Source organism: Dendrobates tinctorius, unplaced genomic scaffold (assembly GCF_039654945.1).
Source record: "Dendrobates tinctorius isolate UK_male_01 unplaced genomic scaffold, ASM3965494v1 ptg000184l, whole genome shotgun sequence".
In the NCBI taxonomy this organism is placed as follows: Eukaryota; Metazoa; Chordata; class Amphibia; order Anura; family Dendrobatidae; genus Dendrobates; species Dendrobates tinctorius.
This window is the reverse complement of record NW_027361851.1, coordinates 16,932,734-16,951,626: the sequence shown is the minus strand read 5'-3', so window position 1 is coordinate 16,951,626 and position 18,893 is coordinate 16,932,734.

Below are 18,893 nucleotides of genomic sequence, written 5' to 3'. Positions count from 1 at the left end.
TATTCCTTATCAAAATCACTGTGGGTCTGACCACCATGGCCCCCAGCAATCCTGAGAACTGGGGCTCTGGAGAGTTGATCATGCACATTGCCGCTAAATTCATTTTAATAGAAGTGACAAAGACCAGCTGAGTGCAGAATTCAGCAATCTCTGGTGCTCTCATTGAGAGTGAATTGGGCATGATCGACCTCCATTCAATTCAAGAATTCCAGATCTTGGGATCAGTTAGGGCGACTGCATTCATAACCCCAGTGATTGGAAAATTATTCATTATTCTGTGGGTAGGGGATAACTTTTCAAACTAGAGAACAATCAATGTAAATACTTTTCTGCCCAATGATGACAAAAGTATTTTCGGAGTGATACCTTTATTGGCTAACCAGAAAATAATATATGTTTGCAGCTTTCAGAGCACAGAGGCTCCTTCTTCAGGCTGGATTACAAATAAATTAATAAGAAAAAGGCACAACATTTAAGAGATATTACAGCAGGACATTTGTTCATGAGGTGGGAAAGCTGATGCCTCCTTGGGCAGAAAAGTATTCACATTGATTTTTCTGGCTAACACGGTACCACAATATCATTTGTTATTGTACAACTGTGTATCTCTATATGAAAAGTTCATTCCCTTTGTGACCCCAAAGCACTGCACTGGCAGTGAGAAATTACATTTTGAAATTGTGCCAGGATGCGCATTGGCCTTTAACAATGCACTTCTAGATTCTCAGCCCCATGCTGTTTCATCTACTTAGCACCGGCCTCCCATACTGATTGACTAGTCAGTGGCCAAGCACCAGAGCGACCAACCTGTCAATCAGTCAGAGAAGCGAGCTGCTAGGTAGGAAATACAGCATGATTTGGGGATGGGGTGAAGTGGGGTTAAAGTTCGTGGCAGATTCCCTTTAAAGGCTATAAATTAATTACAATTCACAATATAGGTTTGTGCATTATTGTGTGCAATTCTGTCTTTTAACTTTGATAATTCTTTAACACATACTGAAATAATGAAATAATAGCATTGAAAGAAAAGAGGCCTAATTACCTATGAACAAATATTTATCCTGTTCTATTGAAAAGACAGCTGACCTTCTCTAAAAGAGCCTAGTGTGAAATTATTTATAGAATTGGATGAACAGAGAATAGAGCGTGTGGAAAAAAACAGCTGTTGCAACTGCGTGGGAGGAGAACGCGGGATCATTTCTCTACAGCTCAGGTGGAAAAAAATCTTGTCAAAATGCAATATGAGATTGCAGGCTGATATGTAGTAAATGTGCTAATGTCTTGTGATACATTGACAGGAAACCTTCTTGCTCCTGGAACAATATATCATGTTACCATTTTATTTGATGGAAATACATTTATTTAGTCCTTCCTGATTTTAGAGTTTTGAATTCCATCACACCTTAAGTAACGTAGCTAGTGTGACCTTGCAGGATTGACTCAAGTTTTCATCATTAGTTTGGAAATATCCTACATATTTGTAAGTAAAAATATAAAGTTACTGATCCTTGCAAGGTTATGTCCTCTAATGAGATTTTAAGAGTGACCAAACTTTCTTTTTTCAATATTTTGCAGGTACTTTAATTGCCTGCAGATAGGTAGGGGTCCAGATCCTGAGACCCCACTGATTGCTCAAAAGTCCCCCTGAAAGGTAAGTAACTCAGGAGACTGGAGCGCTCAGCTCCTCCCTCAGTGCACACACAGAGCGGAGTATGGATTTAATAAAAATCATAGGCTAAAAAGTTTTAAAAGAAATAATGAACATTTTTCAATAAAATTAGTAAAAATAAAAATAAAAGGAAACAAAACCCACAGAAATGCATTTTGCCCAAATTCTTTATTATTTTAAAAAATAAAAGTACACATGATTACAATCAGTGATGACCAAAATTACAAAACTATCACAATTTCATAAAATTGTCATCATAAAAATTGTAAACATCGTAAAAAGGATAGAAAACATTGCCGCCGCACGACCAGCTCTACTCTTTCCTAGTGTATCCTCACCCAGACTGCAGACTGTGAGACCTTGTGGGCAGGGTCCTCTCTCCTTTTGTACTTCTGTGTGCCTTGTATTGCTTTATTGTACTTGTCTTTGTATGCCCCTTTTTTTACATGTAAAGCGCCATGGAATAAATGCTATATAAATGAATAATAATAATAATAATAATAGTGTTTTTAATGATACCATTTTGGTACAGATACGATCATTTGATCACCCGTTATTGTATTTTAATGTAATGTCGCGGCGACCAAAAAACGCAATTCTGGAGTTTTGACTTTTTTTTCTCACTACGTCGTTTAGCGATCAGGTTAATCCTTTTTTATTGTCAGATCGGGTTATTCTGTATTCGGCAATACCAATTATCTGTATGTTTGATTTTTTTATTGTTTTATTTTGAATGGGGCAAAAGGGATGTGATTTGAACTTTTATTTTTTTTTTATATTTTTAAAAACATTTTTTGAAGCATGCCAAAAGTGAAAAAAGTCTCCATGGGAATCTAGAAGCTGCCATAACCCGATCGGCTCTGTTACATTCAGGAGGTGATCAGATCACCTGTATGTAGCAGAATACCTCACTTGCTATGAGCGCCAACTTCCGGGTGTCACACAGAGCAACCCAGCAGTGACAACCATTAGAGGCCTCCAGGAGACCTCTGGTTGTCATGCCAACCCATCGGTATCTGGTTGGGACTCAGTGACTCTGCCACTATTCACACTAGGTAGTGTAGGTACTGTCCCAATTGGGTACACCTTGTCGCGGTGGGACAGCTTTATGCATTTTTTAATCAAAAACAGTGTTTACTAAGTAACCTATGTTAATTATTTCACGCCCTTGCATGATTTTGAAGTAAAAAATATTTGATTTTGAAGTAAAAATAATTTTTACTTATTTATTTTCTTTAAGGTATATGCACACATTGTCTTTTCTTTGGTTTTGTTTGTTTCCGTGGCCAGCGTGAACATGCTTTTACATCATGCATGTCATTGAAGTCATACTCCGGCTCAGTTTTCTGTTTTTCTTCAGTATTTTTGCATTCAGTACAAATAGGGTGTGGCCCCCTTTTCACTGAGCTGGGCAGTTCATGTATATTCCCTTCAAAGCTGGGTGTCCGCTTGGGGCCCGGTGACTCTCTGCCACTATTCACACTAGGTAGGTTTTAACATTAGAGAGTGTAGGTACTGTCCCAATTGGGTATACCTTGTCGCGGTGGGACAGCTTTATGCATTTTTTAATCAAAAATAGTGTTTACTAAGTAACCTATGTTAATTATTTCATGCCCTTGCTCTTTTACTTATTTATTTTCTTTAAGTTATATGCAGACATTGTCTTTTCTTTGGTTTTGTTTGTTTCCGTGGCCAGTGTGAACATGCTTTTACATCATGCATGTCATTGAAGTCATACTCCGGCTCAGTTTTCTGTTTTCTTCAGTATTTTTGTATTCAGTACAAATAGTGTGTGGCCCCCTTTTCACTGAGCTGGGCAGTTCATGTATAGTCCCTTCAAAGCTGGGTGTCCAATTGGGGCCCGGTGACTCTCTGCCACTATTCACACTAGGTAGGTTTTAACATTAGAGAGTGTAGGTACTGTCCCAATTGGGTATACCTTGTCACGCTGGGACAGCTTTATGCTTTCTTGATCAATAACAGTGTTTACTAAGTACCCTATGTTAATTACTTAATGCACTTGCTTTATAACTTATTTTCATTAGGAGATATGCACACATTGTCTTTTCTTTGGATTTGTTTCTGACCAAGGAGGAGTAGAGGCGATAATTACTTCATGTGGTCTAGACTCTATGCTTCTCTTAATACATCCTAGAACTGTGTTTGCCTGTTTTGCTGCTGCATCACACTGTTGACTCATATGCAGTCTATGATCTCTTAGTATACCCAAGTCTTTTTCACACATGCTGTTGCTTCGTTCTATTGCTCCCATTCTGTAGATGAAATTTTAGTTTTTATTGTCCAGATGTAGAATCTTGCATTTCTTCCTATTAAATACCATTCTATTAGCTGCTGTTAATTGTACAAGCTTATCTAGATCCTTCTGAATCCTTTCTCTGTCTTCTCTAGTGTTAGCTATCCCTCCTAGCTTTGCATCATCTCCAAATTTGATTAGTTTACCTTCAGCTCCCTTATCTAGATCATTTATAAAAATGTTGAACAACACTGGGTTCAGGACAGAACCTTGTGGTACTCCACTTGAAACACTCTTCCAATTGTATGTGCAAACATTTATTACCAATCTTTGAGTACGATTACTGAGCCAGTTATGAAACCATCTAACCATAGCCTTGTCAGTCCCATACTTGGTAATTTTTTCAATAGTCATAGTATGAAATACTTTATCAAATGCTTTACTGAAGTCAGGATATACTATATTTACCACACTTCCCTCATCCACCCAGTCAGTGATTCCATCATATAAGGAAATTAGATCAGTTTGGCATGACTTGTCCTACCCATGCAGGCTATAGTTAGTTACTGTATTCTTATCCAAGTAGTTACATACATGTTGCTTAATAGTTTGTTCAGATATCTTTTCTGGTATAAAAGTAAGGCTCACTGGCCTATAATCTCCTGGCTCCATCTTATTTTCATTTTTGAAGATAGGAACAAAATTTTCTCTTCTCCAATCTTCTAGGACTTCTGTTTTACAGGATTTTTCAAAGATTCTGGCTAGTGATTCTGCAATTTCCTCTGCTAACTCTAATATGCTATGACATAATTCATCTGGACCAAGAGATTTATATTAATTTAAATTAGCTTAGTGTTCCATCACCATCTTTCTGTTTATAGATAGTGTGGATTCTTTTATTCCTTGGATAGCATCCTGTAAGGGAAGAATGGATTCAATGAAATTTCAACAAATTCTTGATGCGAAAATAACTCCATCTGTAAAAAAGCTGAAGTTGAAAAGAGGTTGACTTCTACAAATGGATAATGATCCTAAATATCCATCAAAATCCACAATAGACTACCTCAAAAGGCACAAGCCGAAGATTTTACAGTGGACCTTACAATCCCCTGATCTGTAAATCATTGAACATCTGTGGCTAGACCTCAAAATAACACTACATTCAAGATGACCCAGGAATCTCACAGAACTGTAAGGCTGGGTTCACATTGCGCTAGGGCAGTCCGTCTAACGGATACGTTTTTAAGTACCCAAAACGCAATGTAATGTATATTGTAATGCATCCATAGACTTGCATTAGTATGACGCATTGTAATGCATGTCAAAATTGGCAACATTCCGTTTTTTTGTGATGCACCTTCGAACGCTGCCTGCAGCGGTTTCGGGTCCGGTCAAGCTAACGCAGGCATAACAGAAGCGTTAATTCTGCCATTGAAGTCTATTGCTAACGCAGGCAGACGCAAATCAAGAAAAATGTACAAATGAAACCATGCGTTGGATGGCGTTATTGAGGCTTTTCCATGTGGTCATGTGACAGGAAATATGATTTCAGCCATTTTGGAGAATAAACTCTGCACACTCTGCAGTCTGAAAATGCCAGGAACACTGTGTGCACTGACCGAGCTGAGGCAATGTAAGTGCAATTCTCTATATATTCTATATACATCCTTTGAGTGTGTAGCGGTGAGTGTGCAGGCATTGGTGATTGTGCAGTGGTGAGTGTGTAGTGGTGTGTGCAGTGGTGAGTGTGCAGGCACTGGTGATTGTGCAGCGGTGAGTGTGCAGTGGTGAGTGTGCAGCCAGTGGTGAGTGTGCAGCGGTGAGTGAGCAGTGGTGAGTGTGCAGTGGCTATCCGATGTATATGTGTACTAAAGGTATGGTTTTGTTTGTACACAGATGTCGGACAGTGATGGATCAAGCAGCAGCAGCGTGTCTCCTGTGTTCTCTTCCCAGTCGGTAGGCTTGCGCTTTAAAAATCGACAATAAAAATGTTGTGAGGCCCTCGAGTGTATTGAGGTGAATCATGTGTAATGTTTTTATTGCAAATAGGAATCATCTGATCCAGAACCTGCCAGGCCATCCCCCCAAAAACATTCCAAAGCGGCCAAAAAGGTACATAGCACTGCACAGCTTATGTTTTTTTTAAACGATAAATTGATACCTGAATTGTAATTTTTTTTTAATTGTTTTTGTCCTACATTGTAGGTTGTTAAAAGGCCGAAAAAACCAGCCTCGCTGTCTGTCATCACCCCATCTGGAAGTGGTAAATATCACGCAAAATAGACATTTTAAACAAAAATAAATAATTTTTTCTTTGTAAAACAAATCATTAAACATACAAAAACAACATGACTCAAGAAACAACACTATAGCACAATAATTAAAACCCTTTTTTAAAAAACCACATACATGTCATAACATACCAAACAAACAGTTAAAGGACACACAACAATAATAAACAACAAAACCATGAAATCTAATTGTTAAAAATCTGACAGTGTTAAAAATGTGAAAAATTATTTACATTACAGATATTAATTCATTACAAATATTGTAGTTTTGGGGAAGTGAGAATTCACAACTAACATGATCTAACATTTGGTATTTATGTAGCCAAAGCATCCCTCAATAAAAGAAAGCACATTGAGGTTGACGAGGAGCCCTTGGACATAGAAAACGAGACACTTATAACACTAGTGGAGGCAAATCCGTCCATATGGGATCAGAGCGACAGCAACCACAATGATATTATTAAAAACAGAAAGTTGTGGGAGAAGATAATCTGCTAGTTGGACCCTCGGTATATGGAGAAGTCCGCATCCTCAAAAAAAAAAAAATTGGTAACTTTCTGAAATGTAAATATTGTAAAAGATATAAAATCTTTTATTTGATTTTTTACTGTAGCCGATGCAGTACATACCCGGTGGAGATCCATCAGGGATCGATTTGTAAGAGACTTCAGCAACAGCCAAAACACCCCAAGTGGATCTGGTGGGAAATGAGTCACCCCTTACGTCTATTATGAGAAATTAATGTTTCTACAAAAAACGTCCCATCGCTCGTAAGTAAACTTTTTTAGATGTTAAAAAGTAATAGTGCACCAAGTTTTTATTCAATTCACTAAAATTATTTATTTGTTTGGATAGAATAATATGCAGTACCGCTGCCAGTGCCCGTCTGCAAGCATAGCGCGGACGCAAGAAATCATCAGGCAAAAATGACGTCGATGTCACAATTGTCGATGGACTGCAATGCCTAGAGGATCTGTGTCGCAGTGAACACAGAGATCTAAGGCGAGAAATTACGGCTTTGCAAGACCGTGAATCTGTATATGCAACCAATGAGTGGAAGCTGCTGTTTTTGTCGTATGTGCCAGTAGTTCAAAAGATTCCACCACACAGAAATTTTTTGTTTAGGCAAAGATTGCATGATCTATTCGGTGAATTTTTGGGCCCTCAGGAACCGACTTCCTCAAGATCAGGAACCATGGACATGCCGTCATACCAAGCACCATACAGAGGCCAGGGTGAACCTGGTATGGAAATGGAAAGGCAATTTCAGCAGTCCAGTGTACAGTTGGGCAGACAATACGCCCACCCAATATCACAGTCTGTAATAACTGTGAAACATCACCAAAGTTGGGCAATATAGCCTTTGATATTTGTGGGTTAAATTTTTGTTTACCAACTTTCATTTTGTACTTTTTGGTTATCCATATGGGATCGCATCTGTTAAAAATGTATAACAACATTCTGATTGGAAGACAAATGTCTTCAAAAGTTTTTTTAGTAAAATTTTATATTATTATACAATTTACATTGATATTTTTTTTTAGAAAATGTATTAAAGTTGAAACCCCCCCCCCAAAAAAAATAACAATTGGGAGATTTCGTCCAAGTTGGAACGCCTCATCTCCAACTAAAACATAAGGCAAACTTGGACCTTCGGTCCCCGGTTGTGGATGTGCTGAGGGTATGTTGAAGCTGTTTCTGTACAAACATTTCCCCATGTTGGACTCTTTGAAGGCTATGGAATCGTTCGTCCGTCCATATGCACTGATATGCACAGCTACAAAACGGTATCTAGCATCCGCAATAGCCATTAAAACAATGGAAAAGTATTTTTTGTAATTATGGTACAAGGATCCACTATGCACAGGTTTCTGAATCCGAATGTGCTTCCCTTCCACGGCACCAAAGCAATTCGGGAAATTAGCCACATCCTCAAATTGTTTTGAAATTGATAGCCATTAATCACATTTCTGTTGTCGGGGTTGGTAGCACTTGTGGTTGTAAGTTGTTAAATAAATATACAGCAATAGGTGAAATTAAAACATAACTTTTAATCTGTTGAATAAAAAGCCTAATAAATGTGTGTCACCCTATTGAAAAAGTACATTAAAAATATCGATTTAGTACAGGGTCCCTAAAGGAGAAGGGAAACCCACCTCGACACACTATTGAGGATGTAAATTATCATCTAAATATTCCTTAGAAATAGGTAACAATATATTTCCAGGATACAGCAATTGATAAATCACAATTAAGCATATATACACAGCAATTGATAAATCACAATTAAGCATATATATATATGCCATAACCCAAATTGCACATATATAGTAGCAATAGAAGCCAAAAGGTGACGACTACACATATTAACAAAAAGGTGAAACATAAACAAGGAACAGTCTCACCGACAAGATGAAGCAGAGCCGGGAGTTTTCAGAGATCCTGTATATTGGCAAGGGTCCCTGGTAAAGAGCAATGGGAAGACAATACCCTGTCGATCCCTATGTGGCTACCAGTTATCTATCCCCCAAACTCCCGCCCTGACAAGGGCAGTCCACAGCTAACCTTATATTGCACATGCCCTGCACTTTCCCTAAACAGGTGTTCCAACGTGTTTTATCCAAGCAAACTCCTCAGGGGACTAGCTTGTCATAAAGTGCCATGGTGCTATAGCTAGAGAGACATAAATCCTTCTACTCTCAATTCTGCCGGCAGAGAGTGAATGAGAAAGGGCATATTTATAAAACATCACTTTATGTGGAATCAATAATGACCAATCATACCTGTAGCCACAAATTATTACCTCATATGTAGCAAGTGCTCGCTCCCGGTATCTGAACCGCATGCTCCCGGTATCTGAACCGCACGCCACTGCTCACATCAACTTCCGGTCTATGGAGCGCACACTGGCGAGTGCAACCTGCTCATTGGAACGCAGGTGTCACTTCTGGTAACTAAAGCACCACTCATATCTTAGTCCGTGAAGTGCACAGATAAAAGCGCCTGATTTCCGGTCTCTGGAGCGCACGCCGGCAAATGCAACCTGCTCAGTGGAACGCAGGAGTAAAGAAAGGTGTCACTTCCGGACCCTAAAGCACAGCCCACTGCTCATAGCTTAGTGCGTGGAGTGCACAGATCACATCCATCAAATGTGTCCGACCTCCGGTCCGCAAAGTGCACGCCAGCAAACACAAACAGTTCAGTAAAACACAGGAGTAAGGCGCGCAACGTCAAAACTGTCACCATGGTGACGTGACAAATGAAGGAATTAAATTACCAGGCCAATAAAGCAATATAATATGCACCCTGTCCATACACATCAAATTGGACAGGGGGTATCAACCAAAAGCCTAACAATAAATCCTGAAAGGATGAGGTGGTGACAATATAAATATTATATTATAAGGTGACAAAAGGGATTTAGACATTATAGTATTAAACTGTGGGTAAATAAATTAGCAAACAGAGAAGAAGGAATTCAGATGAAACAACCATAATTGATCTGATCATTGAGGCCCTTGGGTATAACTGTGTCCAAATAGAAAATCCATTCAGCCTCCCATTGTAATAGCAACTGATCCCAGTTGCCCCCCCTTTGAGGCTTGAATACTTTGTCAATGGCAGTAAATTTAAGATGTTCAATTTGACCATTATGCAAGCTGTGAATATGTCTTGAAATTGGGGTGTCCCTTTTGTGTAGTACATCACCAACATGCTCCCCAATTCTCTTCCTGAATTCTCAGATTGTTTTCCCCACATATTCAATTCCACAGGTGCAAGTGGCCTTAATAAATGACACCCAATTCACAAAATGTCTAATAAGGTAACTTTTACCTGTCACATTACTCTCAAAGCTCCTGCCTGTACAAATGTGTTGGCAAGCAACACAGTGACCACATTTATGGAAACCAACAACATCACTGAGGAGCCATGTTTTAGTAACCGAAGCTGAGAAATGATTATGCACAAGTCTGTCATTTAGGGACCGTGCCTTTTTGTAGGTTATTTTAGGATTATCACACAAATAGGGTGAAATATCATTATCCATCTGTAAGATGGACCAGTGCTTTTTAATGATATTTCTCATTGGAATGGCACCATTGTCAAATGTAGTAATAAACCTAAAAGTATCATTCTCCATTTTTTTCTTAGCAGGGTTCAACAACTCAGAACGCACACAACCCTTTGCTCCTCGATAAGCTTCCTTAAGAACACTCCGGGGATAGCTCCTGTCCAGGAATCTCTCCCTCAAGTCCCTAGCCTGGGACTCAAACGTTGACATATTGGAACAGTTTCTGTGAACCCTAAGATACTGTCCCTTAGGAATGTCTCTCTTCAGATGTTGGGGGTGGTGACTACTCCAACGTAATAAGGAGTTAGTAGATGTAGGTTTCCTATATGTGGAGGTCACCAACTCTCCCTTATCCTTTTTCTCAATGAGGATATCAAGAAAGGGCAATGTTGATGTCTCAATCACTGATGTGAAGAACAATCTAATATCATTGTGGTTAAGTTTAACCACAAAATCACTGAAATCCTCAGCTGAGCCCTTCCACACTATGAAAATGTCATCTATGTACCATGTCCATAACTCAGGGACACGGCACACAGACGAACCCTCCATAGGGTCACTCCCAAAAACCACCATCTCATCCCACCACCCGAGGAGGAGATTAGCTTAAGCTGGCGCGCAGGGACTCCCCATAGCAGTCCCCCTCAGCTGGTGGTAAATCTTACGGTTAAACCTAAAAAAATTACGTGGCAGACAAAACTGAAGGAGCTTTAATACAAAATGGTTGTGTTCCTGGTATTGACACCCTCTCATGTTCAAGAAATATTTTACTGCCTCCAAGCCATAGACATGAGGGATGGACGAGTATAGAGCCTCAACATCTATACTTACCAAACATGACTTGGGATCAATGGTGAGGCCTTCCAATCGACGAAGGAGGTCCGGTGTGTTTCGGACAAAAGACTGAAGAGAAGATACAAATGGAGACAAAATCTGATCAAGATAAATCCCAGCATTTTGACATAAACTGCCCACCCATGATACAATTGTCCTGCCTTTAAGAGGACTCAGCCCCTTGTGGATTTTAGGCAGTGACAGGATGGCATGGGAGTAGAAAATCAAATTCAGTCTTAGTAATGGTCTTTTTTTCAAGGGCCTCTAGCAACATTTGTCGTAATTCTTCCCAATAAACATTCATCAGGTTATGTGCCAAAATTTCATAAGTATCACCATCTGCATGAATAGAGTCACACATTTGTTGATAGTGGTCAACTCCCAGGATGACAACATTGCCACCCTTATCTGAGGGTTTAATTACATTGCTGTCATCCCGTTCAAGTCGACCAATCGCATCCATTTCTTCTTTAGAACAATTAAAGTGGCAATAGATTTGACTGTGCGAGAGTTCAACCAAATCCTGAGTCACCAAATTGGAGAAAACATCAATTGCTGACAAATCACCAGTGGGTGGTGGCATTCTAGTACTTTTACCCTTCAAGTCTGTAAGAGGGCCAAAACTCAAAGTATTAGGATTAATCTCAGCAATAGAGTTCAATAATCTAACATCAGACAAGATATCCTCTGGAATGCCCAATTCTGAACTCATGCGAGAGTCCTGTTTGTGAAAGAACTTTTTCCACCTTATTTTATATAGAAATAAATTCAAGTCTTTTACTGTCCTGAAGAGATCAAAGTCTGTGTTTGTTACAAACGAAAGACCCTTATTCAAAACAGATCTTTCAAAATCATCAATAGCCCTTTTGAAAGATTAATTATTTGAATGCCATGAACAGAAGAAGATGCAGTCTGTTTCTGAGGGCATAGACTTGATCTAAAAAATGTCCACTGGGTGTATTCTCAGATCTATCAGAGGGTCCTCGTGTACCTCGACCTCTACCCCGACCCCTATTTATCTCTCTAGTGGATCGATTTCTACTCTCTGACTCTGAAAAATCAGTGTCAGTAGATGAGAGCTCAGTCTATCTATCAGGGGGACCAGTACGTGGGGTTAACACTAGGTAAGCTTTGTTGTCTTTAAAATCTTGAATGTCATGTAAATACTGTTTATGCTTCCTCTCCGTTAGATGATACTGGAAGTGTTCAATATGTGTTTGGAGTTTAGTTTCCTTAACTCCAAAATCTGTTTCAGTAGAAAATTTTTTAGTTACTTCAATATGTTCCTTCAATTTCTCATTAAGCAGATTTAAAGTGACTTTCTCTAATTCAAGCAATAATTGCATAAAACGTAAAGAGCTCTCGGTACCCTCTCGCTCCCACTTATGTATGAAAGCTGGATTTTTGTGTCTACTACCTGCTGTTAGGTTAATTCTTAGACCCCGTGGGACAATTGTTAGACCTCGCGGGTTGTAAGTTGTTCCAAATGGCATCACAAGTTTCCCGAACTAGTTGGCAAATGGTCGATTTCCCCAGATGAAATTGAAAGTGCAGTGAAGCAAAAGTTTCACCAGTAGCCAGATATCTATGACAATACAGAAAAAAAAATTAGCACTTTGGACATATTGGACTGCTTTTTTAAAGAAAACAAAAAAAGGCAAGTTAAAATGGACTCGAACAAAAGGCAACGTGTAGAAAATTAAAAGACATGCACCACGATAAATTACATCCAGTCTTTGTCAATAGAACAATGGTAAGCAAAGGATATTTACCTCAAAGTCACGACTAATTGTTGCTCCGCAGAAGTACTTTCACGGAAAGTGGTGCGCTGATGATGCATCTCATCCTTCACATGCGAGAGCAGAATATCAAAGCTTTCGATGGACATCCGCAGATACCTTTGAAATTTAAAGGGATGATCCCGAGGCTGAACATACAGGGTGTGAAAGGCACCATATGTATTCCGTAAAAAATTCACTTCATGGATCCAATATCTCCTTTGGGAAATACGCCTTCTCTGCCGACGTCGCAGCTGCATCAAGCAAAATCTTACAAGCTCAGACACAGACATCTTGCTTGCAGCTAGAAGTTCACTTGATGCTTTCAAAATGGAGAATGTGTGTCCACCCACACCTGCCGCTGACAAGAGGCAAAAAAAAAAAATTAACAACTTTATTGACAGTACCTGTAGGCTGATAAACGGATGCTTCACGAATGGACATCAAAACGATATAACGCAGTCACATGCGTTAGCGCAGGCGTTAACGCAAAGAAAATTTTACACCACATTTGGCTCATTTCAGCACATCCATTAAACTGATCCATTAAACGGATTGTACTAAATGCAATGTGAACCTAGCCATAGAATTTTCCAAGGAAGAATGGATGAAAATCCCTCAAACAAGAATTGAAAGACTTGGCTGGTTACAGAAAGTGTTTACGAGGGACGATCCAAAAGTAATGATAATCGGTTATTTCTATTGCACACAGAAATTAAAATAAAATGTTTTCTTCTCTCTTAGGTACCCACTAGTCCAGGAAAAAAAAAATCACAAATAGGCCACGATTCCCGGGAGCTACATTCATTTGAATATGAACTGCCAAGGAGTGAACATCAAAATGGGAAAAAACGAGCTCAGAGCTGTCATCAAATACCTCTGCTTGAAAAAAATGTCTACCAAAGACATACACAGCGACTTGGTGGAAACATTGGGGGACTCTTCTCCTCCATATTCCACAGCTGCACGCTGGGCCAAGGAATTTAAGCTGGGAAGAACATCGACGGAAGATGAACATCGCTAAGGACGCCCATCCACGTCCCTCAATGAAGAAAACGTGAAAAAAGTTGAAGAAGTTGTGTTGACAGATCGAAGAGTGACTATCAGGCATGTAGCTGAGGTCACAGGGATCTCATATGGCTGTATTCAAAGAATCCTTGCAAAAGAATTGCATATGAGAAAGGTCTCCGCGTGTTGGGTGCCAAAAATGTTAACCGATGAGCAAAAGAAGAGACGAGTTGACATTTCAATAGCAAATCTTGAAAAGTTCCAAGCAGACAAGGAGAATTTTTTGTCACGTTTTTTGACCATGGATGAGACCTGGATCCACCACTTTGATCCCGAAACTAAACAACAATCGATGACATGGAAACGAGCCGACGCCGAAGAAATTCAAAGTGTCAAGCTCAGCAGGGAAAGTTATGGCGTCTGTTTTTTGGGATGCTGAAGGAATTATTATGGTGGACTATTTGGAGAAGGGAGCCACTATTACGGGCTCCTACTACACAGAACAAATAAGAAGATTGCGGGAGGCTATCAAGGAGAAAAGGCGCCGCAAACTGCGGGCTGGAGTGCTGTTTCACTAAGATAACGCACCGGCTCACAAAGCTGCAGTTGCCATGGCTACCATTCAAGAAGCGGGCTTTGAACTGGTGGAACACCCCCCCTATTCGCCAGATCTAGCCCCCAGTGACTTCCTTCTCTTTCCTCGGCTCAAGGAACACCTCCGGGGCAAGAAATTTGACGACAATAGCGACATGATAACCGCTGTTGGCGAGTTTTTTGAGGGTCAAGATCAAGAATTTTTTTCGAAGGGAATTCTAAGTTTAGAAAAGAGATGGACTAAATGTATAGACTTGTTAGGAGACTATGTAGAAAAATAAAATTTTTTTTTGACTATATTCATTGTGTTTATTATTGATTATCATTACTTTTGGATCGCCCCTCGTACATGCTGTGATACATACAAAAGGGGGCGCTAATCGATACTAACCATGCAAGAAGCCCAAACTTTTGCATCTGCTCATTTTTATTTTCGTAATGTACAAGATGACAATATATATATTTTTTGCCTAAAATACAAAGGAAATGTGTCATCTTGAACTTTAGGCTTTTCAGAGAGCATTTCATCTTCAACTTGCTTAACTGTTCTCCATAACAGTAACTGACCAGCAGTGCCCAAACATTTACATGCCACTGTAAATCCATACCTTAACTTTAGAAATCCATTTTACCATTTCTGCAAAATCCAGATCTGAATTCATATGCAAATTATCTGCAAGTGTTTTGGAGTGGGACTTTTGACTTGCAGCTCTCCTAGAGAGCTTGTGCTCTGAGTTCTAATCTCAGATGTACCACATGTTCCAGCAGAATATGGCACATTCATGACAGTACTTGGATGAATACATCACCAAAATCACTATCATTACATTAATACATCAACAAAATCAACTTATGAGTATTTGAGTAGGATTTAGAGAGTTTCTGCTAAAAACAATCAGTGTGAACACATGATAAATTCAACAGAATTTTTGGAGCAGAAACGCCACCAAATCCTCCTCATAGTCTGAAATCTATTAGTTTTGAGGATTTTTAACTTTCAACATAGCCATGAAGCAAGTTATGGATTACTACATATGTAAAAGTTCAGAACCACAGTCAGCACATGAGTACAGAGCCAGAATCATTTTCAGTATATGAATGCACCACAGAACCACCATTCGTACATGAATGGAATGCAAGAACCACTGAGTACATGAATGCAGTGCCAGAACCACTGTCATTTCTTGAATACAGAGCCAGATCCACCATGAGAACAGAATTGCAGCTCCAGAACCACCCTCAGTACATGAATGCAGTGCCAACACATCCATGAGTACATGTACACATCACTAAGCTTATTACAGTGATCAATTGTAATGTCAGGTCAGCCATACAATTCCCAGTATTACCAATGGCAAGGAGATGCTGGAAATTCTTTTTATCAGCCATCATCATACTGTGGACCATATAGGAACCACAGTATAGTTGAGATGCAAGCAGTAGCAAAAATAAACATTTACACCGAGATACCTTATACAGTACCTAACATCTTCTCTGACTGGAGTTGTTCCTCTGAGGACTTTTTCCATCCACAGCTCATCTCTGCAGATTTCCCTCTTAAATATGAAAGTATCATTACCCTGCTCTGCTCCATAAATAAAAATATCTCCCATGCTAAGGCCCTGAATAATTTTTCCTCCCTGTGTTTCTTGCACAAAATATCCCCCACAATACTCTTCACCATAATATCCTCCACACTTCCCCTCTCCATAATATCCCCCACACTGCCCCTCTCCATAATATCCCCCTACACAGAGCCTCTCCATAACATCCCCCCACACTGCCCAGCTCCATAATATCCCCCTACACAGAGACTCTCCATAACATCCCACCACACTGTCCCTCTCCATAATATCCCCGTACACAGAGCCTCTCCATAACATCCCCCCACACTGCCCCTCTCCATAATATCCCCTTACACAGAGCCTCTCCATAACATCCCCCCACACTGTCCCTCTCCATAATATCCCCCTACACAGAGCCTCTCCATAACATCCCCCCACACTGCCCCTCTCCATAATATCCCACTACACAGAGCCTCTCCATAACATCCCCCCACACTGTCCCTCTCCATAATATCCCCCTACACAGAGCCTCTCCATAACATCCCCCCACACTGCCCCTCTCCATAATATCCCCCTACACAGAGCCTCTCCATAACATCCCCCCACACTGTCCCTCTCCATAATATCCCCCGTACACAGAGCCTCTCCATAACATCCCCACACACTGCCCCTCTCCATAATATCCCCCTACACAGAGCCTCTCCATAACATCCCCACACACTGCCCCTCTCCATAATATCCCCCTACACAGAGCCTCTCCATAACATCCCCCACACTGCCCCTCTCCATAATATCCCCGTACACAGAGCCTCTTCATAGCATCTTTCCACATTGTCCCTAATCAAAATGTTCCTCCACACTGCCACACTACATAGAGTTCCCGCAAACTGCCCTTCATCATATTATCTCCCACACAACCAACTCCCTCTCACTATACTAAGACACCATTCACAATTTCCCCTAAATACTCCATAATGTGACCTCACAGTAAAGCTATTCCTGCCCTCGCCGGCCCCCTCATTCAAAATAATATCACATATAATCTTCAGCTCCTCCACGGAGCACTTACTGGGTCACATCATGTCCTCGCCATCTCTGCAGAACTGATGCTGACCTCATTACACCACTGAATGTTGGGGCGGGGCATAACGGGAGCTCCTCTGCCCCAGTTCTGGCACCCAAGTGTTCAAATAAACTGCTCAAAAAAATAAAGGGAACACTATTCCATTTGCAACAGGCTGTTTGTGTTCCCTTTAGTTCTTTGAGCAGTATGTATTTATGCCTGAAAGAAGCGAATACATTTGAATATAGGAAGAAGGAAAGAACAGGACAGGTCTGCGGCTCAAACAAATCCGTTCTACAGGTCGTATCTTGTGCATGTCTGTTTTATATCATACATAGAAAAAAGCAAAGACTACTCAAGATAAGACATTTAAAGCATGCAAATGGGTATTACCACCGACCCTTTTCCAATATTATAGACAGGGAAGCTAACCATGTCCTATTTATAAATATTAGTGGTGTCAAAGAAAACACTGCACATCATGCAGATTCCACTGCCGCCATCAATTTCTTAGGGTATGCAGCTCTGCTGCCCCCAATAATCAGAAAAATTCACAATTGACTGACGAGTGGTGGACAAGGCCATGCTGTTTCCACCACTAGGCAGCTTATTAGGGCACTCACAGTGAGTGTATGTAATATACACCTCCAGTTCCAATGCATTAGTTATATGTAGATCAATATGTGTATGTATATATATATATATATATATATATATATAAATAAAACTTCCTTCTCACACCCAATGGAGGGTGGTCTTTGTTGTCCTTTCTCATTCTTGGGTCTTCTGCCAGAGGCTTGGGAGTTTGAGGGTTCTGCACAGGATCTTAGTTCTTCCTAACATTGCGCTTTTCTGGACAGAGTTCAGGTTTTGCTCCTGGGATCTGTTGTAGCCATTATATCAACTTAGGAGTCACTGCTCTAAGCGCTGCTGTCATCACTGGAATCACTGTTGCCTTCACCTTCCACATCTCCAGTTCTCCTTTGAAGCCCTGATATTTCTCCAACTTCTCATATTCCTTCTTTCTGATTGTAACAACCATGCTGATATTGCTGCATTGCCTCCCATGCCCCACACACCAACTTACTCACTGCTCTAGGCCATGCTGTGATTTCTGTCTGCTGCCAGCTCCATTATCTGTGCCGCTTGTCTCCTATCTGCTCTGTGCATGTTTCCTGGCTGTGTGCATAGGGGGGCGGTGCCAGAACTCTCTGGTTCTTATGAAATCAGGGTGCACCTGTCTAATATTTGTCCCTGACCAATTACCACAAGCCCTCTAGTATTTAGGGCAGCTACACCCAGTGGAACCTGGCCTGGGCAATGTGTTAACTCAGTGTCTTGCTACTGAGCTGCCAGGTCTTGCGCAGTGATCCTCATTCTCTGGAGGCATTACTCCTAGCTTTGCTTGCTACTTCTCTATCTGCACTCCAGGGGGCAGAATATCTTGGTCTATGTGTCTTTGTTCTTGCCTTGCTTTGCACCTGTGTATACTCTGGTCCCTGTGTCCTTGGCCCTGTCTCGTACTGTTGCCCTGCCTGAACTCTGTCCTACGTTTGTCTGTCTGTCTCTTTGTCTTTGGCTTCTTTCCCTGCTGTGTCTATCCTTGTGTCCTCCCTGCCTGCTTGTGTTCCGCACTCTTGTGGCTCTTTTTGTGCTCCGCTCTCTTGCAACTCTGCCTGCTCTGTACTCTTTAGGCTCTGCCTTTGCTCCGTACTCTTGCAGTTCTGCTTGCTTCTGGTTCTACTGCTGCAGAACCTCTTGCTGC